Genomic DNA, 9,541 nt, shown 5'->3' with positions numbered 1-9,541 from the left:
TTCGTCTGACGGATGAAGCCGTTTGGTCTGATACCTGACGATGTCCTAAAATGTACACCGTACTGGTGACTGATGGTAAAATCTGATCTGTGACTGAGGTCACGCTGTTCACCTAAATGATGCACGAAAATAGAAGTCAGTATCTCTCGCTAATCTTCCGCCTCATTTCCTGTTCCTTACATGTGTGATTGCGTTGCTGGGAATTTTGTGGAGATTTCCTCATTTCTCTGCTTTTTACAGAACTATTTAAAACCATATTATATGACACATTGGCTTGACTTGCTGTTATTTTCAGACCATCAAAATAATGCTGGCGAAAAAATATGAGGAGGAACGGGAACGAGTGAAATTGGAAGTACAGCAAGCTGTGTCAGTGAGTATAATGCAGGGGTGGGCAAACTCGGTCCTCAAGGGCCGCAGTGGGTGCAGGTTTTTGCTCCAACCGATCGAGCATGCACATTTTAACCAATTAGGTTTCAGCTAAAACAAGCAACACCTGACTGACAATCAACTGATTACACTCCTAAGACACCTGATTGGTCAAAATGTGTCCTCTTGATCGGTTGGAACAAAAACCTGGACACCCTGCGGCCCTCGAGGACCGCGTTTTCCCACCCCTGGTATAACGGCTGACATGTGGACATCTGTAAACATGGAGGCTTACTTGGCTCTTACCTGTCACTACATAAATGATAATTTGCAGTTGTGTACATCTGTGTTGGGAGTGCAATACTTTCCACAAAGTCACACTGCAGACAATTTGGCCCAGGTCAAAAGGGGCATCATGGCGGACTGGGCCATAACTAATAAAGTAAAGTGTTTTGTATTTTTACATATTAACTACAGTATATGTATTCAAACATGAACTAAAACTAACAGTTTATATTTGTTAATTTTAAACATGTCTGATTTAAATCTCACTATTTTAAATAAGTTCAGATGTGCTCCAGTGTAAATGTTTATATTTTAAATACACGGTTATTAACAAGAATACTGCATTTACAGAGGCGACCAGTGGATTATTTAAATTTTAGATGAAGTTTAACGAGAATAAAACTGTTAATCAGTAACTTCACATCATCATCGCTTTGTCTGATGGTCTCTGAGCGTCATTAGAATGTGTGTCTCACCTGCACCTGTTTAACGTGTTTGGGTTTGAGCGTATTCTTATTATATTCGTGAGATAAAGGTAATTAACAAATAGTCATCATGTGATGTTGTATTAATACAAGTGTGTTTTAATCACATGAGGAAAACTGGCATTTGTTGCCCTTTCATTGGAACCTGCAGCTTCACTTTGATGGAACCTACATGATGTTTGTGTGACTCTCGAAGAGAAGACCTGAAGCCATCAAACACGCATTATTTTGTTCGATATATTATTAAAAAAACAAGCTTTTAATTCTATATCGTTTTTCTGAATTGCGTAAAATGACTGTCGGGAAGTCCGCACGTTTTGCTCTTTTTATTCTCGGTTCATATGAACTTTGCCGTGCGTACACTGGAAGAGGCGTCTTCAATCAAATTGACAACCAATCGGCGCGATAACCATTTGATTGACATGCACAGCAGCCAATCTGAGCTCTTCACTATTTTTCTTATCATATTTTAATGAACTATATTCAATGGAAACCGTCTTTGAGAGCTAATCCCCCCCAGGATCTGTGTCAACCTCTTCCTCGTTGAGACAACACCAGACCAGGTGGGATTAACATTCCACCACTTTGCCTGAGTAATCACAGCAGGAAGGGTGATAGTTCAGGGTAATAAGTTCCTTTTAGCCCGAGTTCCCAAAGAAATTTGGGAAATGGTCAAGCTGAAATGGTCAAGCTGACCCTTCAGTGACCAGGTCTACAACACTTCATGCAAGACTCTTCCCAACAAGATCAGATAGGAGGAACTTTATGGCTTCCTGCAGATGCAGAGTCTGTGAAGATGCTATTCAACAATGAAACCATTAACAGATGTCTTCACAGGCAAAATGTGTGTCTTGGATAATATTTATTGAAATGTTTATTACCTGCTTAAAGAAATATACTTGTAAGTGAATGGAGCTACAGTACGTGCAAGGTGTTTGAAGTTATCAGAATGAAGAAAGAAATCACATATGAAATATAAGAATTTAATGAATCATTATCAAAACCTTCATTTTGTTAATACTTATCCTAAATTTGTCATGTTTTGGTGTTATTTTTATGTCTGTGCTCCGTGGGAAAATAATCTAGAAAAAACAATAGTTTTAAAGCATTTTTGATGTACATATGATTTTTCTTGTGTGACTAGAAGAAAAGACGACTGAGAAGGTGAGAAGGTGAAGGAGGAGGGAGGTGTCAGTGTTGAGGATCCTTTTCCCGCAGAAGAAACGTCAACCAATCATAGGGGTTTGCCCCTTTTTACGATAGCTGAGTTTCAGCATCAAAATGATGTTCAACTTAGAGAAAATCGTGTTGTTTCCTCCAAAAGAAAGAACGACCTCTTAACATCAGGGTGTACCTCGTGACATCAGGGTGTATCACCTCCCGCGTGATAAACTGGGTCTTCACCAACTTTGCTTTCAAGACGAAACTCCGGTCTCCTGACTTCAGCTCCTGCAAGCCCAACCTGAGGACCGCGCTGAAAGACCTGCTTCCAGCATCCTTCCAGACTCCGCAAAGTTTTCGTGAGTCTTTTCAATCTTGACCAGACCGGTCCGATTGTTCAAATATTCGCAGCCCGTCTCCCCGACTGCCAATCTCCATCGAGAAGCAAGCAGCCCGTGAATCATCCTTACCTCCCGTAAGAAGCAAGTGTTCCTGACCTAAAAGACTTTCCTTCCGCGAAGTGAACCTTCCTGGCGTTCAGCGCTGTTCACTCGAGGTGTCTACAACCAAGAAGTCAACACTGTGGACCGAACGCAATCGCTTGGCCGCCTCGTCGAAAGAACTTTGATCCCCTCGTTCCTGACTGTCTCATCCTCATCGTCGTCTCCTTCACCCATCCTCCCCTCCAACTCCGTTGGCATCCACTCACCTGCCACCTTCATCTGGTCTCCAGCTGCTGCCTAAACCTTCATTCAACATCTACCGTCAAGTAAGAAGCTGATCACTTCATCTTGAACAAATTGATTTGTGTCTGGATTGTTTAATATGCAGGTAGTCCAGTAAGATTTCGTACACGATTCTTTTCCCTTTTCCGTTTTTATTCTCGGTTCCGAAACTTACATTACATGCTCATTTTTGTCATTCATTATTCATTCCTTTTTAAATAAATTTATAAAACGTCACGTCGTTGTTCGCGTCTCTATTCTGGTGTAATTAACGGTCAATTTAAGAGCCTCTTACTCAGTAAAGAACAGATAATCACGACAAAAAGTAGTAAACTTCAGTTAAAGGAGATAGATTAAAACTAGTGTTTCATAGTTAGTTAATTAGGCCGATTAATTAATTATTATCCACGTAAATGTAATAGTTTCCCTTGCACTATAAAACAAGGGTGGTGTCCCTTTTCTTCAGGTAAATCTTACCTAGAGGCAATTTTAAAGTTAAATCTATACCAGAACTTGGATGTTCTGAAAATAAACCTTTTCATAAGGAATATAAAACTACTACAATATTTTATTAAATCAAGCGATCTGCTTCGCAATCGACGTATTGGACACCCATGTCTTAAAGGGACAGATGCGCCTTATAGTTTATATATGAATGAAGTTCGAAAATATACCATCTGGAGTCATTAAGTGTGTTGACCCCAGCGACACTTCTTGACCCCAGATTTAAATCACTCGGGTTCCGTAGTTCCACAAAATGGAACGAGGCCATCATTCGGCTACGTTCCGAATGTACGTCGGTCATCGGACACACAAATGAGCCCCTACCAGGACCATCTGCAGAACAGCTGTCTGCACCCACTTCAGGCATTTATTCAGCATTATTTGTTTGTTGTTGTTGTTTGAAATCATGTAATAAAATGCATATTTGTTGTTTTTAAGATGACCTTTGGAAACATCTTGACATGGAAGTGGGAAGGCAGACAAAAAACTCTACTGCAGATGCCGTACAAGAGGTCCAACGGTACCTGGCAGAGGGAAATGTCCCTAGGTCCCAGGACCCCTTAAAATACTGGGAACATCAAAAGAACCACCTTCCCCAACCTCTTCCAGCTGCAGTTCCTCTGCACTCCAGCCTCCTCTGTGCCCTGTGAGGGGCTCTTTTCCAAAGCAGGAGATATAATTACCAAGAAGAGAAACCGTCTGAAATTTAGCACATTGGAGAAACTGATTTTTTTGAATAAAAATGGGTAAAAAAAACAAAAAAACCGTCCACAAGCATTCTTATTCACATTCAACATGTTCTCTTAGATGTCCATGTTATGATACATGTTATTGACTATATATATATTATATTGACTGTATCTAAAAAAGAAAAAAAAAGGAATGTTATTTAAATGAAGATATGAAATAATACTATATGAAATACAATGACTTGGATTATATTATTGTATATACTAGGTCATAAAATCAGTGTCAGTTGAGTCGGTTCATAGGTTGCCTGTAGGGATTTTTAATGTCCAGTAGATGTCAGTATTCATTGACACAGTATCAATACAGTGTTGCTATGTGTTGAAACGTTTCATGACGCCTCATCGACCCATCACTAGCTGCTGTCCCCGTTTTTTGGGGGGCAGAATAATCCTTTTAAAACACATCAAAGCACACAACATTGTTGCACACACAAGCGTGCGGTAAAAAGACATGCAGGATTAAAGAACCTCACATGTCAGATTCTCACTGCACTTTTCACAATGCTTTGACTCATAGTAGGAGCAGAAAAGACATGATGGTAAATACACATCATGTAAATCGTACACACACTCTCCAGCCAGAGACTTTAATCCTACTGAGTGGGAGTGCCCTACATGCATGCAGCTTCAACCTTCGTGCATCCCTGATGATCACAAAAAGACACTCAAGGAATAATTTATTGAACAAAACACCTTTCAGGAGAGGAGAATAATATATTTATATAGTTATTCTCATGCTTGTTTTAATATGATTCTATAGCATTCTAACCATATATTACATTAATCGTCAAGTATATACACCCACCATTCATTTCAGAAGTGGATTAATATGGATGTGTGAGTAAAAAAATTGAAATAAATTCTCTATATCAGGTCATAGTGGTGGTGAGAAGATGAGCACGCCTGACCCCTGGTGGTGATAGGGGAGAAGACACAATATTAATGACATTAAATAAGATAAGATAAGATAAGATAATTTTATTAATCCCACAGTGGAGAGAGTACATTGTCATAAATGAACATTTGACAAAAACGTATTCTGTAAATGTTATTGTTTCTTATTACTATGATTATTTTTAGTTTTTTAATCGGTTTTAATTCGATATTTATATTTCTCTCTTTATTATTATTATGTATTGTTGTAACCACTATTTTCAAACGAATGCTGCGCTAATAAAACTAAAATAAATGTCATCAATAAAAACGATTTAAAGATTTTCAGAAGAAACTTTTTTTTCCAGCCCGTCTATGCCGGGCGGGCGCTTTCAGTTGAGTGACACGAGGTCGGACCAATGAACATCCTCCATGTAGGGTGGGCGTAGCTTCCTGTACAGTAGTAGACTCATCCAAGATGGCGACTATGTGACTCGTCCGAGGCTCGTCCCGAGTTTTGAAACAAATTCCACACGGTTTCGGTGGCAAATAGTTCGTCTGTTGGATCCGCGGACCGTCGCTCGCCACTATCGACTCGGTCTGAAATGAAAGGACGTGAACAGTCGCCGGTAAAGAAACGTTCTCGGGCGCCAGATGATAGCAGAGACCGAGGAGGAAATAGCCGGAAGCCCGGAGCTCCGTTGACCGTCAACGGCAGCAGCTCGTCCCGACGGAACCTGCACCATGACAAGCGAGACATGAGGGAACCGGACGGACACGGCTCGTCCAGCCGGAGCGGCGGCGGCAGCTTCGACTACGCGGTGAAAACCAACGGAGGCGCGGACATCCGGCCCCGGCCTCCCCCGGAGAGCGATTATCGGACCCTGAAGATAAGCGGCCTGGGCTCTCAGCTGAGCGACGGCGAGGTTGAGGACGGCCTGTTCCACGAGTTCAGCAAATACGGGGACGTGAGCGTGAAGATCAGCCGAGAGAACGAGCAGCGGGTGGCGTTTGTCAACTTCAGGAGGCCCGAAGACGCCCGCGCCGGGAAGCACGCCCGCGGGAAGCTGGTGCTCTACGACCGCCCCCTGCAGATAGACCCGGTCTACGACAGACTCCGGAGCCGCTCCCCCGTTTCCAAAGACATGTTCCCCCCGGGACCCCGACACGTCCCCCCGCAGAGGCAGCTGTCACCCACCGGTGTGGGCTACAGAGACTACCGGCTCCAGCAGCTGGCTATGGGCCGCATTCCTCCTCCCCCTCCGCCCCACCACAGAGACATGGACCACCACAGAGACCTGGACCGAGGGAGAGACTTTCCCTGCGACTCCCGGACCAGACCCCCTTTCGAGCCACCCGCGTTCCACGACGAGGACATCGAGGCGCCCGAAGTTGACCAGAGGGCGAACAGGACGTTGTTTCTGGGCAACCTGGACATCAGGGTGACGGAGAGTGAACTCCAGAGGGCGTTCGAGCGCTTCGGGGTGATCACCGAGGTGGACATCAAGCGAGCCGTGCGGGGTCAGACCAGCAACTATGGATTTATCAAGTTTGAAAATCTGGACATGGCCCATCGTGCCAAGCTCGCCATGGCCGGGAAAGTTTTGGGGCGCAACCCGATAAAGATCGGCTACGGCAAACCTACGCCCACCACCAGACTGTGGGTGGGGGGGCTCGGGCCCTGGGTGTCACTCCCTGCCCTCGACGAGGAGTTCGATCGCTTCGGCACCATCAGGACTATAGACTACAGGGAGGGGGACGTGTGGGCCTACATTCAGTACGAGAGTCTGGTTGCTGCCCAGGCCGCTTGTGCTAACATGCGGGGGTTCCCTCTTGGCGGTCGGGACAGAAGAATCCGGGTGGACTTCGCAGACACAGAGCACCGCATTCACACCCAGCAGCCGTTCATGCCCCTCCCGCTGTCGCCCTATGACATCATCCCCCCACCATATCACGTTCCAGAGCCAGAGAGGTCTCCTTCGTTTCGCTTCAGAGACCGAGACATTTTCCCCCCCGCTGAGTGGTCGGGCCCCGGGATACACGACAGGATCCGAGGCGGCGGCGGCTACGACGTCATGGAGCGCAACGACAGACCGGCGTGGCCGGAACCCGACAACCACGAGGTCCGAAACAGAACCTTCAACCCCAAGAGGAGACCTCTGGAGCAGGGCTGGCACCCCGAGCGGTCTCCTGAGTTTGGTCGCCGGCGACACGGCCGGTCCGTGGACCGGAGCTCGGGCGGGAGCAGCAAAGACAACGGGCACATCAGCGATCCTGACCGTCCACCCTTATCTGGCAAGAACTCCCCGGAGCGGCCGAACTCGGGGGTCAAGAAGCGACGAACAATCAGTCCCACCTCGCCAGAGAACAGACGTAGAGCCAGAGACGGTGTCAAGAGTCCCGCCAAGTCCAAGCTGGAGGAGCAGACGCTGGCTCAGGTGTGGCAGGGGGCGCTCCTGCTCAAGAACAGCAGCTTCCCCACCTCCCTGCACGTGCTGAGCGGCAGCGCGGCCGCGGCCAAGAGTCTCCTCGTCCAGGGGTCGACGGGGGGCCCGGTGTCGCAGCTAAAGATCACACAGCGCCTCCGCATGGACCAGACCAAGCTGGACGAGGTCTCCCGGCGCATCAAGGCGGCGAGCGACGGCGGGTACTCGGTCCTCCTCGCCGTGCCGGGGGCGTCCGCGGAGGAACCGGCGCCGGAGGGCGAGAGACCCCTGAAGAACCTGGTCCTGTACCTGAAGCAGAAGGAGGCGGCGGGGATCATCAGCCTTCCCGTGGGGGGCCCCCGCGACAAAGACCAAGCCGGAGTCCTTCACGCTTTCCCCCCCTGTGAGTTCACGAAACAGTTCCTGGATGAATCGGCCAAATCTTTTGTCAAATCCGAGGAAGACTACATGGTGATGGTCATCGTCAGCGGATCGCCATGACGACACGACGCGGATCCTTGTGATAATCCTTTTGTTTAATGTACATATTGATGTAAAGATATCAACAGATTCTACTGAGAGTTAAAAAAGATTCTAGACTATAAATCACAAGAATGAATCACCAGAAATTAACCTTTAAGAGTTTTCAATACGAGGAGTTTTGTCTTTTGAAAAATGTCCTGAAAAGATCTGATGAGTTGAAGGTTCTATTCATTTCAAAAGATGCTAAAAAAAAAAGTACACTTTTAAGACTTTTTAACATTTCCATATCTTTTTTTTTGTTGTTGTTCCAGCGGTGAACGTTTGATTTAATCAGCAAGACTTTTGTATCTAAGAGTAAATTCGAGAAGCTTCATATGATGAATATTTCTGAAATGATAACATAATTTTCTTTTTTTTTCTTTAAAGTTTCGCAATATTTTGTTTTTCTGTCATTTTAATGAAGCCTCAGGTGATTTTTGAATGTTTTATGTTCGAAGACATCGTGACTCAGGACCGTCACTCGCTCGCCTCGTCTGTCCCAGAAATGTTGCTTTTGTCTGATCGCTCTCACGTGGAGAGAGAGAAAAAAAAAAGAAAGAAATGTTTGTACCCTGAGTTTCAGGAGAGAGAGTGGAGATATCATCCTGCGCCTGCTCATAGATCTTTGTCTCAATAAATTTACTCTTTCCTGGAAAACTCACGTGCCTCGGAAGACGACTTTTGTGACCTTTTCTGTTCTGGGAGTTTGTCGCTGCGACACTTTGACACGGCGGGAGTTGTTCCCGCAATAAGGAGAGGAAGTTTTTCATGTTGTTTCCGACGTCTTATTTCAACAAGATTTCGGACCAGCGAGTCCGCCGTAGAATACTTTGAAAAAGTACATGATTCCATCAGAAGTTTGAGCCCCGGAGTTTCCCGCTCAGGTTTTTTTTCCCTCCTTAAATCCTGGTCCAGCAGGAAGTTCCTCATCTCGTTGTTCGTCTGCTCCTGCTTGGAGATCAGCGCTTTGCTTCTGCGCTCCGTGTTTGAAGGCCGGAGCAGGAAGTCTCCATGTTTAGCTGATACTGATACCGAGCACGTCTTTGGTGCTGAAGTTCATCTCTGGACGCCGACGCCCTGCACCGGAGCTCCTGCTGGACCCACGGCCCGGTCGTAGGTACGTACGAGAGTCCACACTCCTGCTGTCACATGACCTCGTGTTGTCGATGATACCACTTTTATCAGGTTCATCTTCACAACTTTACCACTTGATTACCCAACATGCATTTCTCTAGAGGTCGGCTCGGAACTTCACCACTTCCTGTGATTAGGCTAAAAAGAAAACTTCGAAATGTTTAAAATTTCCTTAAAAAATGGTGTTTTAAATGGCATTCAATTAAGAAGATTAAATTATCCTTGTTTTCAGATTATTTAACAGTTCGGCCCCAACTTTATTTTCAAATTTGATAAAGTAAGGTAGAACTTTATTGATCCCTCAGGAG

The 9,541-nt window shown here is 45.5% G+C and overlaps 1 pseudogene; it reads left to right on the top strand.

The window, feature by feature from the left end:
- The first annotated feature begins 5,627 nt into the window (after positions 1–5,627).
- LOC148070219 (RNA-binding protein 15 pseudogene) lies at positions 5,628–8,757 on the top strand (annotated as a pseudogene).
- The last annotated feature ends 784 nt before the right edge of the window (positions 8,758–9,541 follow it).

Source organism: Callionymus lyra, chromosome 10 (genome assembly GCF_982586985.1).
Source record: "Callionymus lyra chromosome 10, fCalLyr1.hap1.1, whole genome shotgun sequence".
In the NCBI taxonomy this organism is placed as follows: domain Eukaryota; kingdom Metazoa; phylum Chordata; class Actinopteri; order Syngnathiformes; family Callionymidae; genus Callionymus; species Callionymus lyra.
The sequence above is the reverse complement of the archived record's forward strand: the minus strand, read 5'-3'. Positions and strand labels throughout refer to the sequence as shown.